Genomic DNA, 23,335 nt, shown 5'->3' with positions numbered 1-23,335 from the left:
AACCACTGCCAACTTTTCGTGCATTTAAAAAAAATGTAGAAATATTATTCCCACCTGCGCTGCTATTTCCCAGTTTCTGACTGTTAAGATGCGTGCAGTCAGTAATGGGAACACTTATACCCACAATATGGAGAAATCTGCACTGATTTTTTTTAGCAGCAGAAATTGGAAGTCTTATTTATAATAACGTGAGGTGCGGAACAGTTCGGGTGAGCGCTTATTAATTTATTATAATATCGAGTAGTTGAGGCAGTTTAAATCTTACAGAGACAGATCTGTATACTTCAGCTCTTCAATGTTAAATGTCTTATTATTGCTTCTTGTTGAATCGGAATTTAACGTCAAATTTTCGGTCTAAATTGCGAATGCGTATTAATATCCTCCCCTAAAAATACACATCACAGACTGATGTACTTGGCTTTTCTCGCCAGGCCATGCTCGTTTTAAATGGCTATTATGATTCTTTTTTTTTAAAAAACCCAAAGTTTGTAATACACTAGAATCTGGTTTGAAGCGGAGGAAGAAATATTGATCGAATGAATTCATGGAAGCCGTGCCGAGGAGAGAAGTCTCCTTTCAATTAATTAGCGTTTTAACAGGGACGCATGTAGCTTTTGGAGCTAACTCGCTCAGCCCATTGATTCTCGAGAAGGTAAAGCACGTTAATATCTAGATTAAAAAAAAAACAACCCTAACGTTTGTATAGAGTTATGAAGAGTTGGAAACACTCTGTGCAAACGGCTCTAATGAATCGCCTGATTGCTTAATTCAAACTGACACTATGCATCGCCGGGTCATTGCACCTTCCTCAAACAGCGAGCTTTGGCCTAAAGTGACTTATTTTACTCTTTCTTATCATTAATAAACATCAACGACTTATAAACATGCAGAAAAAATGACGTTAGACAAGCCCACATTACAGCATCTCAAACACATTTCTAGTGACGCCTGGGTTACATTTGCCCAAGGGGTGGTGGTGGTGGTGGGGGGGGGGGGTGGGGGGGGGGGAGAATAAGGGGATTTTTTTAACTAAATGGTGCATCGTTCGGAAAATTATTTGTTTTCCTGTTAAAATACACGGATGCGTTGCCGCCGAATCCGATTAAAATAAATCTGTGGTCATTAATACAAGTCAAGCAGAGAGTAAACGGCTTGATGAATGGTAGAGAGGAATAGAAAATAATCCACAAGTTAAAACGAGAGAACGGTCACACACAACGGCCGAGAATTTCGCTGAATTCCCATTGAATTTCCTAAAGATTGCCCAGCGATATATTTGCCCCCTTAAGGAGTGCACGTTTGCTCAATGCAGTATTTCAAAATAACCTTTTCAAATGATAAAAAAAATCTCGTTAAAGTGTAAAATAATGTTACACTAAATCGGAGTTAGGCAATAAATCATAGGTGGGAACTGAAGGAAACTTAGCTTTCGCTTGCGATTAAGAATTGTTAAATAAGATGCCCCAAAAGTGCAATAAATAAAATATAAGGAAAGCAAATAAACTCACCTTTATGGGGCATTCTGCGTCGCTGCCAACACGTCCTGCTAACAGTTAAGATGGGATATGACGGGCGACTTTTTTTAAGACTTGCCAGTGAATTATAGTTTCTCCACACACACACACACACACACACACACACAGATAGGGCAAATTCTTGCGAAGGGGACAGAGATTGACAATGAAATCTACTGTCACTATGGAAAGAGGGAGTTGTTGATGCACGGGTAGAGGGAGAGACAGGAGAGAGAGAGAGAGAGAGGAGGGCAGAAAGACAAGAGAGGAGAGACAGAGAGAGAGAGTGAGAGAGAGAGAGCACACCTAGCTGATTGCTGATGGTGCTAGTTGTATTAATGTATGTCTGGATTCAGGAGGTGCGCTCGCCTCGCCTCGCCTCGCCTCCACTTCACTTCACTGGCCCATTAGCAGAGGGTGACCTTTGTCATCATCCGCAAGGAAAACACTTCCTCCCTGCGCCTCACCAGAGCGGGAAATGCACGTTTTCAAACCCACTAATCACTCCACACGGTTTTATGCACCGCATGCAAATGCACACAAATAAATATCTCCTTATGCAAAGCAAAGGGGACGGCGAGCAGGCCGGGCAAGCGGGCACAAGAGACAGTCCTCGCTGCTGCATTTGCCTTTCGTGCATGCATGGGGGGGTTTCCTGGATATATTTAGTGTGTGTAAAAGTTTTACCGCAGGATTCGGAGAAATAACACCAAGTGAGTGGCCATGGTGTTACTGCACCGAATCGTGCGATAAAACTTTCATACACACTATTATTATATATATATAATATATATACATTTTGTAATGTAATTTTACATGAATTGAACATTTTAAGAATTTTTTGCTTCGTTCAGGGGATGGTTTTGGAAGATGGCTAAAATGATTTTTAAAATGTCAGGCACCAATTGCTTTGACAATCGCAGTTATTAGATGGATGGGCTTAATTTAAATGGATTTTTCCCATCTCTACATTAAGATGACCTTTATAAAGTAGTCATTTAAAATGACTATGGATATTTATAATATATATATATTCTCTTTTTACCTTTAAAAAAACCCCATATACATTTAGGTCCATGATGAATTAACACAAATTACCCATCTCTGGTAATGTTCTGAGCAAAGAGGGGCACTCCCGTCCCCTTGACAGCAGCTGATTAAATACACATTTACTTTGTGGATTCGAGGCTCTGGTAAATAGGCCTGAAGTGCCTGCACAGAAAACACTCACAAACCTCTCCCACGCGCCCTTTGTTTGCCCGTGGCTGTTATTAGCATTTTTTTGTGGCTGGAATAAGTTAAACCTCAACTTTTCTGAAGGAGATGCTCCGACTTTTGGAGCGAGGAGGGGGTTGGGGAGGTGAAAAAAAAAGCATATTTAACACGCTCCACCGAGAGCCCGTGCCGCCGGTATTGCAGAAGCTCAGCGCAAGCTCTATTAGTTTTAATTGATCATTTCCAATCGGCTGTGCCATTTCGCCGGCTGCCAGAAAATCGCAGGGAAAGTAAGTAAATGAACTCGCCGCTGACCACACACCAGAACTACATTTGTTGAATGCGCTACTATTAATGCACACCTCAGTGCACTGCAAAGCAACCCCTCAGCGCCTGGTTTGAGGTTACATAGGTAGCACCAGTCTCGGCTCAGGGTGTCTCCATTATTTATCCCATTGGAATAGAGCGTGTGTGTGAGAGAGAGAGAGAGAGAGAGCGAGTGAGAGAGAGAGAGAGAGAGAGACGGCAAGCAGTTAGGAAGAAAAAAAGGGCGATGGAAGGGTGGGAGTCTGAAGAAACGCGCAAAGCATAAAATGAAGTCGTGGATGCATACACTTGACTTCTCTTGACATGTGAAAAGTGCTAAAAGTCAGAGCTCATCAATAAAGTATCTTGAAAGTGAATAAGAGCACTGACAACCATTGCATTCCTAACTAAAGTACAATGCGGAGACAAACGACTCTGCCAAATACTTTGCATCTGACTGAAAAGGACGCCTCAATGGGAGCTGGATAATGAGCTGCCGAGCCCGTCATGCACTGTCATCTCGAGTCCTGGCGAGAGCTGCCACTCTCTTAATATCGACCCAACTCCCTTCTGCTATCCTCTCCCCTCACCGAACACCAATAGTCCTGGATCCAAATGGAATATTTCCAATCTTTATACATTCGAGGAGATCCGGTAACTACTGGTCACTTCGGGAGGGGGGGGGGGCGGAAGAGGGTGGAATAAAAAAACCAGAATGCATGTTTTTGTTTTAGGGGAGTTACAGGTCACGCTGTGACCGAGTGCAGAGTTTGCTTGGGAACGTGGGCCCTCTCACAGCAAATGTCCAAAGAGAGAGAGAGAGAGGTGGTGGGTAGGCGGGTGGGTGGGGAATCGCTTTTAACTGCTTAAAGGGCAGAATCTTGCCCGTTCTATTATGGCGAAGAGGACAAGACTCGCCTTGCAATGCCACAGACACAAGAAAAATCCCACTACTTTTTTTTTTGATAGCAAAAACACCACTTGGGTCACACGGCGAGGTGCGGGAGTTGCACCGGATCGCTCGCCTTTCGCTTTCCCAAAGTGCGACTTCAAACCGCAAGAAAACAACATTTTAAAAATCCCAGAAGAGGGGAGATTCAGACGCAGGCCGGCGCATTAAAGTTTGCAACTAGATCCGGTAAAGTGCAGGTGTTAAAATAAAGAAGGCGTCCTTGTATTAAAATGAACTTTCACAATTCAAACCTGTAACTATTTTCTGACCGTAAACACACACAGGGAGCCAGCCAGCCAGCGCTGAAATAAGCGCAAGGCCTTGACTACAGCGCATAGAAACTTGTCGAATTGGTAATGTATGCCAAAAGGAGGAGAGAAATACACACACGAAAAAAAAACCTCTTCCCAAGTTTCGCACAGAACTCAAAGCCGAAACCCCACAGTCGCAACAAAAGCAATGTCCGTGTTATTTTCTCTTAAAGTACAAACCCGTTTTCCTTTGGTAGGTGTGGCTCCGAAAAGCTTTGCAAATTAGCTGGAAACAATAGTGCATTAGTCAGAGTCTGATTATTTGCAGGAGAGTATCCGCCCCGCCGTTCTCTCTCTCTCTCTTTTTAAAAAAGAAGTCAATTTTAAATGTATTTCCACCTTTTTTTTGGGAGAGCGTTCAATAAAAAGAACTCGACTCTTCGGATCAGTTGGTTCTGCAGCTAGTTGGACAGTAGCTTTTTTTGGGGGAAGTAAAAGCGCCTCCCATCAACAAACAAAATTAGAAGAAGTAAAGTTGGTTCTAAGTCCGCAGGCGACCATGGTGATTTATTTCTCTCTCTCTCTCTTTCGCGGCGAGCTCAATTAGCGCACTCCGGATTAGCACCCAGTAATACGGGCCAGGAGACCTTAATCTTGTCGCTATTTCCCCCGGGGCAAAGTGTTCTTTGTGGGGGCCCCGCTAAAAAAAAAGTTTTAAACACACACTCAACACAAAAAAAATCATGCGGAGGGAGGGAAATACTGAATGCAACTGACGTCATTCTCCGAGAGAAAGGGGTTTATTAAAGCGCATCACCCAAAAGAGCCTGGGAGTTTAGGAATAGGCGCTAGCAGCCAATGGGAAAGCACAGTAGCCAAGGTTTATCATTACAATAATTCTCTAATTGTTAGGGGGGGTCGAATTCCTCATTGCCTTTGGTGCACCGTTTTCGACTTCAGTATCATTGCACCACTAATATAGATAGATATATATATTTAAAAATCCCAACCAGGCCTGTTTTGGGAGTTCTGTTGTTGTACCTGAACACGTTAATTCTCTAAAATGTTTACAGAAAGAGTTATCAGGAACTCACCTGATCGACAGCTTTTCCTATCTGGTGGGTGGGTGGGTGTTGCGGAGGGGGGGGGGGGGAGAATCCATGCAAAAAAAAATATTTCCCTCCCTCTCTCTCTTGAGTTTGGTAGGAGGAACGGAGTGACGCCATTTTACTGAACTTAGCTACTAACTGAACTCCGGCCTTCCACACAGAGAGAGAAAAATGCAGCTTTAATAAGTCTTTTAACTTGGACTTTACAGGGCTATCCTGCTGCCAGATTGCATTTTTTGCAAAATGACATTTAAAAAAGAAAACAACCGATAGCACCAGTGTGATCCGAATGTGGATTTAGTTATGTGTGAAGCACAGAGGGGCTTTTTTTAAACAAAAAATTAAAATGGGAATCTCAGGCGGAAGTTCTGTTTTATTTTCTGCGGGACACACAACAGAAGAAGGAACGGTGATTTGGCGATCCCTGCTCTGATTTTTAGACAGTAGGGCCGAATTAGTTGGAGCACTTTTAAATTTGAATATCAAAAGTGTTGTGTAAAAAAAAATAACTGGGAGGAGAAAAAAAAGGACCATGAACTTGTCAAAAGCTTCTTGTTTTGTTATGAGCGATGAACTCAAAGGACTTTCTCCAGCCCTACAACTCCAGAATACAAAATGAAGGGAAATGAAGATTAAGAAAGTTGATATTGGACAGGACTGCAAAAAAAAGCGGAAACACAATTACTGGAACCAGGAATAAGAAATAAACTTGATCCAAAATTAAAAAAAAACTAAAGTGCTTGAACAAAAGCTTGCGTGGTACCTGATTGAAAATGACACCAACATTATGAAAGGATATTTTGTGAAATGATTGCTAATATGGATGCACCATTACATGATGTTAGGGTTGCATTTTATTATGTGGTGGTCATACTATGCTTTGAAACTTTTTCCATTCATCTGTCTTAAGTAATATAGCTCGTCTGACAAGACTGAGAAAAACCCCAGAACTTAAATCCTGTCCTTTCCCAAGGAGAGAAAACCCAATGTCACAGACACACACACATTTATAATTATGTTGTCTACAAGGAACATAACATATCTAGAAGAATGCATATGGCCCGCTTAAAATCAGTCGCTCCTGCTCTTTGTAGAGACTTGATCAAATAAACTGTGTTTTACTGTGGCAGTTAAGATTAGTTTTTGATTTTTTAAATCAATAAGGGATTAGGTGACAGGGGCCAATGGCTCCACACCAGGGTTCTCTTGCCTGTGGGTTACTAACATTAATCATTACCGTTAGCGCAGGTTGGTGCAGCACAGTGCGATTAAAACACTGTCTGCCTGGAACAAAAATGTTCAAAAATCACCCAATTAAAGGCATTATTATAAAACATGCTTCGTTTATTTGTACAGGCATTGTGGCAGAGGTTGTGTCAGCTCATAGATTGTGTACAAAACCCCGAAAATTACCTTGTCGAAAAGTATATTAAACCATCTGTGCAATTCGTTTGAACAGGTCTTCTGACAATCACAGATTACGTCTCTCTAGGATTCTGTGTCGTTGTAAAGTCGCCTGATTTAGACGACCTGCTCTCCCAAGGCCGCGGTGAGTAGATTTGGTTTCAGGAGAGCTAATAAGTTGGTAAATTAACGTTTTAACCCCCCCCCCCCATCCTTCTCAGCCTCAAGAAGTCTAAATCACTTAATCGTACTCGTGCAAAAACTGACCTCGTCTCCTAGTATTAGCAAACCAAACTACCAAGTACCTTTCACAATCCTCAGAATACTTAAAAGTCCTCTTGTCTAGTCCAGTCGGTAGATTGTGGAGATGCACGATTTCTGACAACTTATCCCAGCGCCCGTGCCTTGCGGATACTTTATGCCTATCTGTGCATTGAACACAAAATGTATTTTAAGCTATAATACCGACACAAATGAGATAATACCCCATTGCTCTCCGCCTGCACTCTGGGTGAATCTTCGCTGTGTCTCTCTGCTGGTTAATTTTCTAGTGTCATTCATACTCGGTTTACAAAAATTAACAAAAAAAACCCCGCACAATCTATGTTACGCAACTCTAAGAGGAAAACCCCGTCCAATGGTTAATCAGTCTCTTAATCTGATCACACATGGAGGATAGATGTATTTATTAACACCTAGAGAACGCTGCTAGATCAGGAGATGCCTGAAAAGGTCAGTGAGAGAATCTGCTTCAAAGCACATTCTATGCGAAATGTATTAGGTTTATATGTACATTAGTAGGAGGGAGGGGGGTATTCAGGCAAAGGGCTTCTAGTCAGGGCAATTATGTTACAGGCCTATCTCGACATGACAGCTGGATAAACAGTATCTCTGATAAACATCTCTAATTAGAGAGGAGGGTCTGTAATGCAGGGCGCTTGATTTATTACCGAGGTATGGTCCACTAACGGTGTGCCCCCATATACAGTAGTACCTTCATCTCCAATACCTTAACTCCAGCCGTACCCAGAAGAGCTACCTCGGAATATCTCTCTGAATGATTTATGATCCTGACAGAGGGGGAAAAATTGGGATGCACACAGCAAAGTGGAACCACTTAAGGTGAGTTGGTCTGTGTTTTTTTATTAATTATTAAAAAAAACGAAACCATATTTCCCACAAGATTCTTTAAAAAAAAAGAGGGTTGCTAAATTCTAACCTTGATTCCCACACAGGGTAGCTTTAGGCTGGTGACTACAGTGCAATTATCCCGGCCAGTGAAATGGGAGCAATCCCTCCTTAACATAGCCGCAGTTGGGTTGCCCTCTAAGACGCTTCCTTTAAATTTCCTAATTTTTTGCATTCTTAATGTGACATGCTTGATGTCCACGAGTAAACTGGCAGCGCCTAATCTCCCCTAAAATCGCCCCGACTTATGGAGCCCCCCCCTGACACGCACAAGGGTGTGACAGAGACCGGTGTAACATGAAGCCGGTGCTTCACCTCGCTGAATAGAGTTAATTATACGCCGCCCAAACGCCGAGCAGAAATCAAACAATTTCCTGGGATTTAAAACTGCTGCCAGGGCGGCGTGAAGCACATTCTTCAGCCTTGTCACCTATTTTATTTTTAATTATTGCTAGAGGTGAGCTAACCGCCGGCAGCTTCGAAAGAGAACACAGATACCCATCCACACACACCCTCCCAGCGTTTGATTGAGGAGTGTGTGTGGGGGGTGCAGAATTACTAACTAACCGTCTTTTCATTGCCCCCCCCCCCACCCCCTCAACCCACCCCCGACCCCAGACAGACAACTGACAACAGAAAAAGCTTTGGTCTGTTTCCGCGCCACCTGTTAACAGATGTTGAGAGCAACTTTGCTGCAATCCCACAGTCTGTCTCTCCCCCCCCCCAACCCCACCCCCCCCCCCCGCAATGAGCAGTTGTGGCTTCCTGTAACAGTACATTTTTAAAATGAAATCCGCCTTATCTAATTCAAATTTGCACGCCGCTCGTCGCAATAGATGCAATAAGTGCGAACTCGTGCAATCTGTAGAAACGTCCTCGAAATGCAAAGATTTCGGTTCGAAAGAAAAGTTAGATCACACACACATAAACCCGGAGCAGACAGGTCACCGAAAATGTATAGCAAAAAAATAAGGTTAGGGGTGGAAAGCAACAAAAAAAGAAAGAGATGAAAGGATAAAATGCAAATTAGTCGACACACAATAAAGAGAGGAAAACAGATAGAGAAGGTGCCGGTAAGAAGCCACAACAGACAGCAGCGGTGAGGTAAGATCGGAGCCACAATACCTGAATCAAGTCGCCCTGTGATGCAGGCTGTGGTTGCCCCCAGTACGGTCGGTGGAAGAGAAACCGTGGGAGGTTGGGTTTTTATTTTTGGTGTCGCTTTATTTTTTTCCACATTGGGCTGCTCGCACAGAGTTTAAATGTCACCGGGACGTTGGGACGGCTTTTCGCCCAACACAAACTTTCCCCCTTAATATCAGTGTCAGCTCGGCGCTGATTGGATCAGGCGCCTGCGTGACGCGACGACACCCTGTGCAAACACAAGGGGCTGCACTTAACGCCGGGCCCAGCACCCGTCTGATCTCAAGTGGAGATTTCCTTATGTCTGGAAATTGGCCCTCCTCTCCCCCCCCCCCTTTCCCCACCCACCCCACCCCACCCTCCTCCCGTTACAGAAGCGCCGCGTTGTGAAATATGGCAAGAGCCGAAGCACTCAGTGATTATTCTTTTGTGCCTACCCCCACCCCAACAAGAACTTATAGTGCCCCCTTTAAGAAAAGCGCGGCTTCGTGCTGTTTCCCTTATATGGCCATTTATCCTCAAGCAACATTGCAAGTAACGACTCCATAAAGTTTGGATCGTCCTGACTCAGATCGGTGTTGATGGCAGAGAGGGCATCGTAATGGGTTCACTCATCATTATATAAATATATGAATATGCAAATATGCCCCAATGTCTATATCTGATAGATCATATAAATGGGAACAGCTCATTCCGCAAAATTACCACACTGGCGATACTTTAACGGTGGTTGCAGTGAATGCTGCAATTATTGTGTAAAAATGGTACACTTTAAACGAGTGCTGCAATTCTCCCACAACCCGTTCTTTTCTCTGGGTACATTTCATATTTCTGAGGGTGGTTTTTTTTTGGGTTGCGGGGACAAATGTACAACTGGGTAAAGAAAGTGATGTTTATCTGGTGTGAAGTATTAGACACCAGCCCTCATATAACAATTATTCACGCAATTAAGTCGCACTGCCTGACATTAAGTGGGAAAACATTCGTCAGGGCTAATAATTGCTTTATATAAATTTATCATTCTCCTCGGGTCTACGGCCCGTTCCTCCGTGATTTAGTCCGAAGTCACCAATAAAGTAAACATCGATCTATTGGTTCTCGGTCCTGTTTATTGAATGGGTTCAGTCAGGTAGAAAAATCAACTTTCTGCTTCTGACTGGATACCTTATTAAAACGGTAACTAGCCTCAGCACAGCGAAAACAGATCGAAAGTGCAACCCCCTCCAACCGGCTCACCTGACCCTTCATCTTTTACCAATACACCGTTGCACACACACACACAGTCTATGAAAATGTCTCAAATACTTGTCAAGAGAAATAAAATCAAGCTTTACGCTCCCCCCGTCCAATGTAACGCGCTGCAACAGAGACTGGTGTTGGGATTTTGTCTTTATTCTTCGGAACATCACGAACACTGGGAAAGCGAGCTGTGAGAATCGCTGCACTGTTGTCACCCCGTATCTTCACTGCATTTCAAGTTATGCATTTGGGTCTTATTAATTGTTAAAGGAACATCTGAGGTCATTCAGTTTGAATTATAAAAACATAGGCACGCGTGCACGTATATGTCTGTATGTGCCCTGTACGCGTGTCCTGTGTGTCCTGTGACTGTGTCTGCACATACACTCACACACAGTCATATATACATACACACACATATGTACATACACATATATATATATATACACTCACTTATATATATATACTCATATACTCAGTCATATATACAAACACACACATATATATATAAACAAATATGTATGTGGATCTATTGATAGCTGTATTCTAATATGCACATTTTTAACGATTGTTGTCAGACTGTACATTTCAACTATCACACTATCATACTTCCCGTGCAGTTCCAGTACAGTGTTACTGATTTTCAGATAGACCATTATTTACACACATTTTGCCGAGTAAATAATTTATTAGGATCTGCCCTCACACCGCCCGTTCTCAGCCACGGTTTACCGTTTATAACTAAACATTCCAGGGAAATTATCTTCACGCGTGTACCGCTTTGCACAGTCCTGATTCGGCAACTGCGTGTTCCCAGCGAGTTTCAGTATCGCTGTGAAAGTTGCATTGAAGGACTGGAGAACAAACCTGAGCCATTTGGGCATGTTACAGTGAAAAGACTCTCGGTCCCTGATCTTTTTAATATATATATATATAAAATCTCTCATTCATAGAGGATCTATACAACCGGTTACAATGTTTGTTTTTTCTATAGTAACGGGAGAATATTCATTATCCCAAATTCAGGTGTAAGGAAAGTGCTCCACGCTGCTCCTGGTTTTTATTGAAGGTAGGATCATTTATCAAGTTTTGATTTTTTTTAAGTCGGTGTAAATGAAGTAATGGGTGTTTTAAAATAAATGTGTGTGTGTGTGTGTGTTTGCAATGTTAGGAAGGAAACTGAAGCAAGTGGTGTTTGCTCCCGCCGTGGGTTTGGTGGAACAATATGTTGGCAAGTATGGCAGGAAGTGAGTGGATAAGGTTTTAACAGATTTTTTTTAAAAAGGGGAACTGTCAGGAAAAGGTGTTTCGCTAATGATCCAACCCGTTGCTATTAGGGGGACTGTGAAACCGTGCAACCGACCACGGTGCTCGAAGGAACGCTGGCAACGCCACGGCCGCTCCTTATCTGTCTCTCAGCAAAGGCGAGCGCCACTAAAACACAGCCAGGTGTTGCCTTGCCCTCTTCACACTGCACAACTCCAAAAGGAGCTCACCCGTGAACCAATCTGTGCCGCCAGACCCGTCGCCAGAGCGCAAGCTTGTTTACACGGCCTACATCATGAGCATTTGATAAGTTGATTTGGGGGTTTAACAGTGGATAGGTGTCAGAGAGAGCGGATGCTAACTGCTCGTTGATGTGGTGTTCCAAACATGGGCTGTTTCATCTGGGTTTTTTGTTGTTGTTGCGTGTGTCAAAAGTCATGCACCGAGGTTGCATTTGGAAAGAAAGCATTAGATATAACATGGGGCAATTTTTATTTAAGATGACACCAATGGGATGCTACTGTTATGCACCTATCCAGAGCACTAGCTGCCTCAGATGCTATTAGTAATTTTATCCAAACGGGTGAATTGCGACTGTGTAATTTACAGCGTCAATTCTGTCGTTACTTTATATATTAAAAATGAGTTACCTTAGATAACCACATGATTTTTTTTGGCTGCTGCTGATTATTTTAATAAGCTCGTATATTGAATCATAAAATAATACCTTAAGACAAGCTTTTGTCTTCCGGATTAAATAAACAATGATATTCTGGCATATCTTGTCCATAAAGGATGTAATTCTTGTACCTCGCTTTATGGTGGGACTGAAAGATGCCAACTCAGGACCCTATTGTACATTTGCAAGTCCCCAGTGGGTGCAGTGAACAGTGTGCTATGTCGGGTGGAAATTGATTGTCTTTAGTTGAGGAGAATTTACATGGCAGCATCAAAGCTGTATCACAAGTGTGGAGTATTTGGGACACAATTACGTGTCATTGAATCTGCAGGAATTAGCATTTCCAAATCGCCTGTTCGTTATGTATATACTGCGGATTTTGAGCAGGTTCATATAAATAAATAGAAGACATTCCCTTAGCTGGCAGGACATGTGCAATACTGCAGCAAACAGGCAACGAGTTTAAGATGTTCTCTTGGTGTTCTGAAGTGTCTTTATCTGATGTCACTTCACTGAAAAGAATACCAGTTTGTTCGATTTGCTTTTTGCGCGGGGTGCCTGTATTGCTCTTTTAAAGCGCATTTTAAAATGACCTAGTGCATTTTTAAGTCGGCTTTGGTCTTCAGTTGGTAACGATGAAAGAAAATCACGTCTCCAGCGAATGCACTGAAATGCCTCCACTTCCTGTTTTAAAAGTTGAGCGTGGCAAAATATCTCCAATAACGCCGTCTGATTTCTGCAGGATTTCTGACTCCTTTATGTGACTAAGAAAAGGAAAAGCTACATTTGTAAGGTGCTCGATATGATGTCATCTGAATGTGACAATGTACAAGCGTTGTGCATTCGGGCTAACCAACAAAAAAAGAAAGCGTCTGTCTCTTTAATTCTGGCATTCTTAACATGAGGTGCAGGATACTTCACAGAAATTTAAATAATTAACCTGCCTGTTCACGCAGTTTCAGTAACATCGGGAACCCGGCCCGCGCGTACTAAAACTCACAGCAAAAATAAAAAGATGGCTAAACCCGTGCGAGTGGGTTGGACACATGTACAGAAGGAAGTCCCCCCACCCCCCAAAAAATAATCCAATTTGCCGGGAGTGGTTAGAAAAAGTGGAATTGTACTCAAAGGTGTGTTTGCAAAACGAGATGGGTAGCAACGAAATGTGGAACCGAATCGTGGACAGGTGAGGTAAAGTAGACTAGACCCATTTAAAGAATCGCACCTTTACATACTAAAGCAGGCAACGTCAATGCATAACTAAATGAAAGAGCCGTTTTATAGTCTTCAAACAATAATTAACTCTATCAGTGCAGTAATCCGAAAGTTCCTCTTCCCACCCCCTCCCTCCCTCCCTCCCGGGTCGCTGAATTTGACTGGACTCTTCCTCCCTGAGTGGGGGGCATTCCTGAAACCCCTCTAGTTACACACAGCAAGTAATGCCCCCAAACTAATACTGTAAGAGTGATGCGAAATCGAAGTCGACCCCGAGCAACAGTAATAAGCTCACGAGTAGATATTACTAAGGCACGGTGGCGCTAACAACCCTGGGTCTCCCTCAATCTAGCTGCAAAAGAAACCGAGGTGATCTTTATATAAGTTTCTTATTTTTAAAAAAATCTGCCGACTCCAAACTCGTTTTGTTTTGAGTCTTTCTCTAAAAAAAAACCCCGGCATGCAAACAATTGCTGTTTGTTTCAGGGCTGGGAGTCCATCTGCTTGGTTTAGAAAGTCCGGGGTGGAAATTCACGGTCGGTATTTCAAACGGAGGAGGGTGGAAGCTTTGAGAATCGATCCTGCAGAAAGCGACAGTGAGGATCGGGACACTTTCCTCCCCCTCGCTTCTTTCCTTTAGTGAAAGCAGCAACGGGAACGAAAAATAAAATGCGGACAATCGAATGCAACAGTCCTAAAATGACACCGGCCCTCCAATCACTGCGAGTTGTGGTTCCTGGGGTGAGTTCGGACGGTGGGACATGTTTTACAGTCAGGGGTTGATCGGCATTTACTGTTAACCGCATTGCAATCGGCGGATTCCATTATAACTTAATCAATTGCTTTGCATTGAACCGGTCATTTGCAAAGATGTTCTTCTCTCCATGTTAGAATGTGTTCCCCTAGCTTCACAAATGTGTTTGAGGCAGTTATTATCAGCAACAATCAAGGAACTGGTCAACATTAGTTGGTTTAATATCAGCTGCCCGCTTGTGATTTCAGGAAATTTGTATCACTTTAACCTGATACGCGGTGCATGAAAGGATCGGGGTGGGGGGGGGCCGTGTTAAAAACGGGTGTCCGGTTACAAAATACTGCGCCCAATTATCATGCAAATTTCCCACCTCTTTGCCTTACCTTTTGCCAAACGCAAGGGCTATTTAAATAATTCGTTTTAAGTTGGGAAATCGAAGCCAGTTCTAAAGTGAAATTAAACTATTTATTATGTGCCCCTGTTATTTTAACATATAACAAACGGCGGGCTTTTAAAAATTGCATTCGATGTTGGCGCCCGTTAATCGAGTACAAATTGCCCTGACGGGTTATTGTGAACAAGCAAAAAGAGCGTTGCTTAGCGCCACTTGGAGAAATCTAAGTTTGGCTCTGATATCCCAGTGTTCTTGCTGCCAGTGTGGCTGTGAGTCTCATACTGTTCTGCACGAGCTGTTGCATTATTATATGATTCCCTTCAGTAACCAGACACTGACAAGCAATTGCTAATGACTGACAGCTGCCAATCCAAATGACAAGTGATTTCCCAGACAAACATCGACTCGCCAAATAATAACCTTCCTGATCGAGCGCTCGAGGTTCAGGTGCTCTCCTGCATGTGTCGCGTTATTTCGTGTTTAAACATCCACTCAGGTTCACACACACACACACACACACACATGTGTAAAATCACATGAATACTATCTGGCTGACTTTTGCAAATCCTATTTTCTCTTTATATGCAATTGGTGTTGCTCGAAGGGGCTCGACACGCTTTTGATGTGTCTGCAAACTTTGTTTCACGTGGCTATCCTATATTCTTAGTTACTTGCCTGCACATTTTTTAATAAGCCTGGCTACAGTCTTTGATTTTTTTTTCTCTCTCCCCATGCCGGGTTTTTTTTTGGGCTGAAGCATTAGCCGTATTCCCCGGGGCTGATTGAATGCAACTTGCTGTATGTGGACAGGCACGTCCTGTATGTTATAGATTCACTGCTTCCCGGCGTGACAAGGGCTGAGTTCGATCTACAATTGGAGCCGAAAGCGCAGTGAGCCGAGACACAGCCTCCATCATTAAAGCCTCCCTCTCCTTTAGGAAATAACAAGATGATTCATTTACACATAAACACTCATAAATATTCCATTAACGACCAAAGAACACCTGTTTAATGAAAGGCGCGGCGGCGCTCTCTCTCTCTGTATGCTCAGATCCGAAATTATTGCCCCCCCCCCCCGCTCCCCCCCTCCCCAAAAACTCAAATATGATCATGTTTAACTTTTACCATAAATCGGGAATAACAAGTGAGCTGTAACAAGGGGATTTGCACTTACTTCTTGACCCTTGTAATTGGATTAAATATAGACGGAGACACACAAAAAAATATCAAGATTGACACCTGCCAACTGGACTTCCCTGTGATTGATTATGATTCATGGTGCTGGAAACAATAATGAAATAAATTGTATGGATAAAACAGCACATTTGTCATTTTTCTGCCAGGACAGAGACAGGGAGAGGGAGTTAGCATGTTTGGCATGCTGCTAGTTGACAAGACACCAACTAAACGCAAACATTGCAAGCAGGTCGTTCAGAACCTGACACAGAATCAACGATCCATCCCGATTATACATTAAGGGGAAATGCCCTCGCATATTTGAAAATAGCACTTAATTAGCTAGCTTCTAAAACTTACCGTTCTGACCCAGTTCCCCGGATGCAGTACCCGCCGGCACCGGTAAAGCGAAGGGCTCCTGTGAGTGTGCGAACCAGATCAGGACTCCTTATAGTGGATCTGTATCTATTCTCCTCGTGTTCTGTGCACCTGTCCGATATTTCTACCCGTCCACCGCCGGTTACTGGACCAAGCCTTGTACACAATACCACACTACAGCACTCTCAACAGCACGTAAAACTATCAATGTGGGTAACTTTAGTTGTAACTGTTGGACGAATCCGTTTTATTCCGCACCTCTACCCCGACATGCATCTAAAACGTCCCCTATAGATCACAGGGCCATTCATACCCACTGCACGTGCCTTTAACAATCTCCCTTAACGTGTTCTTGGCTTATAGTTGCAATGTCGTCGTTATCAAAATAACGCCAAGAATTATTGGTGTGTTTCCCTATCCTTGTGCACACTTTACAAACGCCTGTCGGTGAGGTTAATATATTGGCCTGAGCTAGGAAGGTGGTAATCGTAAAGTAATGCTCAATTACATCACGCAGATTACTGTAATAACTATGCCAAGCAATATAGCATTTTTACCAGCCAATAAGGTCATAATTAGCGCCTTATCTTCAGATCATCTGGAGATCAACCAGGTGCTAGCCCCCCCAAAAAAGACCCGATTTATTGGATTCAACTTCATAACTCGATATGGTGGGATTTGAACTTACAACCTTTGAGGTAACTAGCACCAGCAGCATAACCACCACCTTACTGCGCCTATAACAGTTATGAATGCGCCATTACTGATCAGCAACAACAACTTGTATTTATATAGCGCCTTTAAGAATTAAAACGTCCCAAGGCACTTCACAGGAGTATTATAAGACAACACTTCTTGACACCCAGCCACATAAGGAGAAATTAGGGCAGGTGACCAAAAGCTTGGTCAAAGAGATACGTTTTAAGGAGCGTCTTAAAGGAGGAGAGGCGGAGAGGTTTGGGGAGGGAATTCCAGAGCTTGGGGCCCAGGCAACAGAAGGCACCACCACCAATGGTTGAGCGATTATAATCAGGGATGCTCAAGAGGGCAGAATTAGAGGAGTGCAGATATCTCAGGGGGTTGTGAGGCAAGAGGTGATTACAGAGATAGGGAGGGGTGAGGCCACGGAGGGATTTGAAAACAAGGATGAGAAATTTGAAATCGAATGAAGCATTAGGCAACCTGGAGACCAAATAAACCAATGTACTATTGACCTCAGGGTAACTTCAAGAATGTGTTGGGCTTCAATGCAAGAAAGCCTCAGATTCAGTTGATGTCCCTGGTGCATTGTAGATGTCTAATAGTACATGCTCAGCAATCTAAAGAGCAAAGAGCAACCGTCCTCCGTCCTCAAGTGCATTCTGTCATTCTCTTTAGATTAAACCGATTGCAACTTATAATGGTAGTTGGGTTTAAGAAAAGTTTTAACATTTTTTTGAATTATGTTTTTACTCGGAGCTAGTTAGATGCATCAAGCAGCATTCCGATGCACAGTTGGGTACAGATGTGGTTTTTCCTGCTCTTATACATGAACATCGAGGGCTAGAGTACAGGCAGGACCTCACTGTAACTGTGAAAATCCAATAAAGAAAACAAAATCAATAAAATAAATTCAGTTTGTTCCGCGGGCAGAACATTCTAGATTGACTACTTGGAAATCGTTTCGTGGCCACAACTACATCACTGGTGAAGATTTGCAGTGGAATGCTGGTAAATGCAATGCCTCCATATTATAAGAGTATAGAAGCATAGGAGGAATGGCATTTTTTTTTACAAGAATGATACCAGAACTGAGAGGGCAGAACTATCAGGAAAGACAACAGGCTGGGGCTCTTTTCTCTAGAAAAGAGATCATAATCTTAGAAGTTTGATTTGATTGTCGACCTTATCAACCAGACATTGAATTGGAGCTTTTTACACATCTCCTGTGTGTATGCCTGCAATGTTTTAAAACGTTAGGTGTATATTTTGAGTTGCTGGTTGTGATGGAGGTGAGTTACGCTGCATGAATTAAGTGTATATCGAGCCTTTCTAAGATCACACTTGGAGCACTGTGCACAGTTCTTGTCTCCATATATATTACATAAAGGATATAGAGGCACTGGAGAAGGTGCAAAAAGGATAAACAAAGATGATACCAGAACTGAGAGGATATAACTAGCGGGAAAGAGCGAACAGGCTGGGGCTCTTTTCTAGAAAAGAGAAGGCAGAGGGGTGACCTGATAGAGGTATTTAAAATTATGAAGGGTTTCAATAGGGTAGAAGTAGAGAAGTTGTTTCCACTTGTGGGGGAGACCAGAACTAGGGGCCATCAATATAAGAGAGTCACTAATAAACCCAATAAGGAATTCAGGAGAAACCTCTTTACCCAAAGAGTGGTGAGCATGTGGAACTTGCTTGGAGTAGTTGAGGTTCCTGGGACTAGGGACAGGGTCACTAACCTACAATGCTTGGAAGCTAAGCAGAGCCAGGCCTGGTTATGTACCTGGAGGGGTGACCAGCAGGTGAAAGACCAGGTGCAGATAGGTCACGGGAGGGGCGGCTGGTGAGCAGGCTTGGGGGTTGGGCTGAAGATTGTCGGACAGGAGGAATGGTGAAATGGAATGGCAGCGTGCACAGACGCAGTGGCTTTGCTTCTCCCAGGACGGTGCTATTTACGTTTAATGTTAATGTTATTTGTACTGGACTCATGGGAGCTTGCAAGATCACATTTCGTTGTGCATTGTACAATGACAATAAAGTTGAATTATTATTATTAGGTGAATAGCACAGATACATTTAAGGGGAAGCTAGATAAACACACGAGGGAGAAAGGGATAAAGGATATCTCGATAGTGTGAGATGAAGAACATAGAATGGCCGGAGGCTCGTGTGGAGCATAAACACCGGCACAGGCCAGTTGGGCCGAATGGCCTGTTTCTGTGGTGTAAATTCTATGTAATTCTATGTAACTTGCTCACAGAGAGGCTTGTAGTGCCAATGAACTGAACCGGGAATGTTAGAACGGATAAAATATGCTTACATCAGGGAGTTTCTGCATCAGAATTTCATACAATTCAGGCTCGATGTCAATTTCGTTACTAAATGAAAGTTTATATTTTAAGTTGTGATTTAAAATCTCTATATTGTCACCTGAGATATAAAAAGCCAGGGAAGGTGATAAATCACCCCGTCTGAAAAGATACAACATTCACTTCATAATAATCCATAGAAGTGGTTACAGTGCATAGAGTGGACAGGGAAGATAAAGACGCGAATCAAAGACATACTGTAGCAAGAAGTCGATTGTAGAGACTAACTACACGTTTGTATCATTTCAAATGGTCGGAGCCAAATATACTGAAATCCCGGATTTGTCACTAATGGAAATGAACTTACTTCTGACTTGCGATGGTTTCGTTATCCTTGCATGAAGCAAGCGACAATAGCCCGAGAATGTCGTAACACTAAAACGGAATCCACTGACAGTTGTTAACCTTTCTAACCCACGGCTACAACGAGGAAAAAAACACTCTAGTGTGCAACAATAATAACTTATTAATCATTTTTCCAATGACCCCGGAGATATTTTAAGTGTTCCCAGCGTCGTTACAAAGTGAGGCACACCAGTTAGAGAGTGGATGATCTCACCATTGGAGTTAATATTGTAATCCAACAGTAAATTAACCCCAGGAATTATGGAGTCACTTTCTGCGCTAGATTTAATGTGTTCGCGTTATAAAAAAAAAACCTGGCCAATGATGAACCAAATGCAGTAGAATCGAAGATAATTCTATTGCCCAGATTATTGGACTTCCTTTGGGGATATGGCAACAAGGAGAGACCATCATTGAGCTACAATGCCCAGAATGACAGCCTGACCAGCGATAATGTGCTTAAATATATTTTTCTGTTTAGTCAGTTAATTCGCCTCCATTTGAGAAACATCTTTAAGTGGGTTTATGCCGGGGTAATAGAACTAAACACCATTGCCCTCTTCCTCACACAGCTGCCTGCTGACGAGCGCACAGCAAGAGATGCAGAAGTAAGTGGCTCTAGTCCAATAGCATTTTATACATTCAGTGTAATAATAGATGGCTATCAGGCAAGTACAAGACAGTTACACAATGTCACCCTGAACCTGGTATATAAGTGTAGCTGCTTTTTGTTCCCTCCTTGACATTTGTCATTTCATAAAATAGGCACAATACTGGGGACGGCTTGACAGTTAACGAATGCCTCCCTGCTAAAGGATTTCTCCACGGGCCTTTAAATCATTGCGTTTAAATTCTAGATTATGAGATTGGTGATGTGTCATCACACATTGAACAATAGGCAGGGGGGACTTAATGAAACAATAAAAAGGCCAGCCGGTTTATGAATCCTATATGATTGTGTTATGTACTTTTGATTCTCTCCTACACCTCCTGACATCTCCACGGTGTCAGCCGTGACTCAATGGATGGCACTCTTATCTCTGCCTCAGAAGGTTGTGGGTTCAGGTCCCACTCCACAGCACACAATCTAGGCTGACACTCCAGTGCAGGACTGAGAGAATGCTGCACTGTTGGAGGTACTGTTTGACCAAGGTCCTACCTACCATCTCAGGTGGACGTAAAAGATCCCGTGGCACTATTTTGAAGAAGAGCAATGGAGTTATCCCTGTGTCCTGGTCAATATTTATATCTCAACCAGCCTCACTAACAGATTATCTGGTCATTTATCCCATTGCTGTTTGTGGGACCTTGCTGTGCACAAATTGGCTGCCGGGTCTCCTACATTACAATAGTGACTCCACTTCTAAAGTACTTCATTGGGATGTCCTGAGGTCATGAAAGCAACACCTTGATTTCAAAATCTGCATCCTTGTTTTCAAAGCTCTCCATGGCCTCGCCCCTCCCTATCTCTGTAATCTCCTCCAGTCCACAATCCCCTGAGATATCTGCGCTCCTCTAATTCTGCCCTCTTAAACATCCCTAATTATAATCACTCAACCATTGGTGGCCATGCCTTCTGTTGCCTGGGTCCTAAGCTCTGCAATTCCCTCCCTAAACCTCTCCACCTCTCTACCTCTCTCCTCCTGTAAGACGCTCCTTAAAACCTACCTCTTTGACCAAGCTTTTGGTCATCTGCCTTAATTTCTCCTTATGTGGCTCAGTATAAATTTTTTTGTCTTATAATACTCCTGTGAAGCGCCTTGGGACATTTTACTATGTTAAAGGTGCTATACAAATACAAGTTGTTGTTATATAAATGCAAGTCTTCCTTTCTTAACTATCGATTCCTTGAATAGTTTGCACAATTTTAGTGGGTGAAAGTTATTCATTCCTGTTGACTTACTGGATTCAGACTTCCCTCAGACTCAGGTAGCGTGAGGTCATTGAATAAACATTACAAGGTTTTGTGATCCAAGTAAATACATTGCAACAAACACGATTTTGCCAATGGAGGTGGAATTGTGGCGGGAGAGGTGGTTGGCGGGTTCTGGTCTCGCTCACGGCTGCAGCCACTCTGTAAAAAGGATTTTCCGTTAATAGGGCTTGTTAAGCCCGCCCTGCGGGGTTCCCGGCCAATTAAATGGAAGCGGGTCTGATGACATCAAATGACGCGTCATCAGCTAGTTTCCTTAAAGGGACCACGGCTGCATTGATTTTGACAGTTGTGCTGTCAGTGTTCTGCAGTATTGAGGTGCTGCAAACACTGACAATCACTGCACAAAGGTGCACGGCTGCACCCAGGCTCTCGCATAACTCCCTCCATATGCTTATGGAGGGAGTCACAGCACGCAGGCAGGTTATCTTCCCTTCCAAGGGCGGAAGAGGACCGCCCCAGGACACCAACGCAGCCTGGTTGCACATTGCACAGGAGGAGACAAGCAGGGATGTCGTCAGGAGAACCTGGCTGCAGTGGCGCAAACCTTTAATTGATCTCAGTAGATCACGAAACATTACTGCAAAGCCATACTCAACCTCATCCTGCTGTGCCACTCATCACATCCCCATAACTCTGCCTTCCCTACCTTACTCCTGCACATTCTTACTCACACCAACTTACAGTGCATCTCCACTCATCCCTCTCTATCTACATTATCACTTCCCCATTGTAATGTTCATAATAAGAATGTCTATTTATTTATGAACATAACATCTATCTCACTAGCCAGCCCTCACACGCACCCTCATCCTAGTGCAATCATACCAACTAACAACACACAAGGGTAACCACTTGGGTGTTTTATGCAATGTTCATGTAAATTTTCAGTTAATGTGTTGTCAAACATTGAAATTTTTTTTTCAACACTTTCCCTTATTGTACAGATCTGTGCTCACCTTTGGAAGTGTCTTAGTGAGTTGCAGTGAATGATGAGACATAATGGTATCCCCCGCATTGGTGATGAGTGTGAAAGGAATGGCTTGGACATTGTAGGGATGCTTTCTGGTGCTGGTGTGGGATGGTGTTAACCTGGCGCAACATGTGGCAGCCAGGGTGTACAGCGTCAAGTGAAGTAAATCTGGCCATGGTGATGTCATCACTGACCTCCCGGGCAGCAATGCTGTCGGGTGCTGATGCCCTGTGTCCTGTGCAGCATCAGGTGATTGCGGAGAAGGTTGGTATTGTTGTTGGTGATGTTGGTGTGCCTGGTGATGTTGGTGTTGGGGCTGATCGTGGAGGGATTTAGAGGACCAAGGTGAGATTTTCTCAAAGGCACCAATGTTGCTGGAATAGATGGCAGCTGAAGTTGAGATGACAGAAGCGATCTGTCAATGGTGAGAGAGCTTGCTCCAAGGAGGTGACACTGGATGGAGAGTTTACTCCAAACACTTCCAAACTGCATACAGCTCAAAAGTGTCTTCCAAGTCCTGAAGGCTCAAACTTCTGACATTGGAAAGTTAACAGCTGTGAAATGGTAGCTTTCATACCATTTTTGCAGCTGTCACCTATTCACAGCAATGGGGAGACACAGAGAACCCGACCTACTTACCTGACGTGATCTCCGAACGACATGAACCCCGTTAAAAATGTGAAAAAGGCTGGCAAAAAAGTAGTAAACAAGCACTTAACAAGCAGTTAAGTATCTTAAATGCCTCCCCTACCGCTTGGTGTCGGGTCTGTTCTGAAATCGCAGATCCAACAATTTGGAAACTTACATGGAGGTGGGTTCGCAGCGGGCTC

At 43.3% G+C, this 23,335-nt stretch overlaps 1 protein-coding gene and 1 long non-coding RNA gene across 8 annotated transcripts in view; one reads left to right on the top strand and one right to left on the bottom strand.

Moving 5' to 3' along the window:
* LOC147107155 (paired box protein Pax-6) overlaps window positions 1–9,236 on the bottom strand; it is a 32,122-nt gene extending 22,886 nt beyond the window's left edge. For 2 of the 7 annotated variants that reach the window (XM_086008277.1, XM_086008271.1), the window contains exon 1: window positions 1,509–2,180. The gene's annotated coding sequence lies outside the window, so the exon portion shown is untranslated. Of the gene's footprint in view, window positions 1–1,508; window positions 2,181–4,478; window positions 4,602–4,637; window positions 4,999–7,056; window positions 7,178–9,064 lie in introns of those variants that run through there. The other 5 variants (XM_086008273.1, XM_086008272.1, XM_086008274.1 and 2 more) reach the window with 5 other exon arrangements.
* Window positions 7,442–23,335, top strand: part of LOC147107154 (uncharacterized) — a 120,425-nt gene continuing 104,531 nt past the window's right edge. The window contains exons 1-2 of the long non-coding RNA XR_015081041.1: window positions 7,442–7,873; window positions 11,348–11,390. This is a non-coding gene — a long non-coding RNA (uncharacterized LOC147107154). The remainder of the gene's footprint in view (window positions 7,874–11,347; window positions 11,391–23,335) is intronic.

Source organism: Somniosus microcephalus, chromosome 15 (assembly GCF_052327205.1).
Source record: "Somniosus microcephalus isolate GS21.2 chromosome 15, FLI_Smic_1.0, whole genome shotgun sequence".
In the NCBI taxonomy this organism is placed as follows: Eukaryota; Metazoa; Chordata; class Chondrichthyes; order Squaliformes; family Somniosidae; genus Somniosus; species Somniosus microcephalus.
Note: the sequence above shows the minus strand (reverse complement) of the source record. Positions and strands in the feature narration are given on the sequence as shown.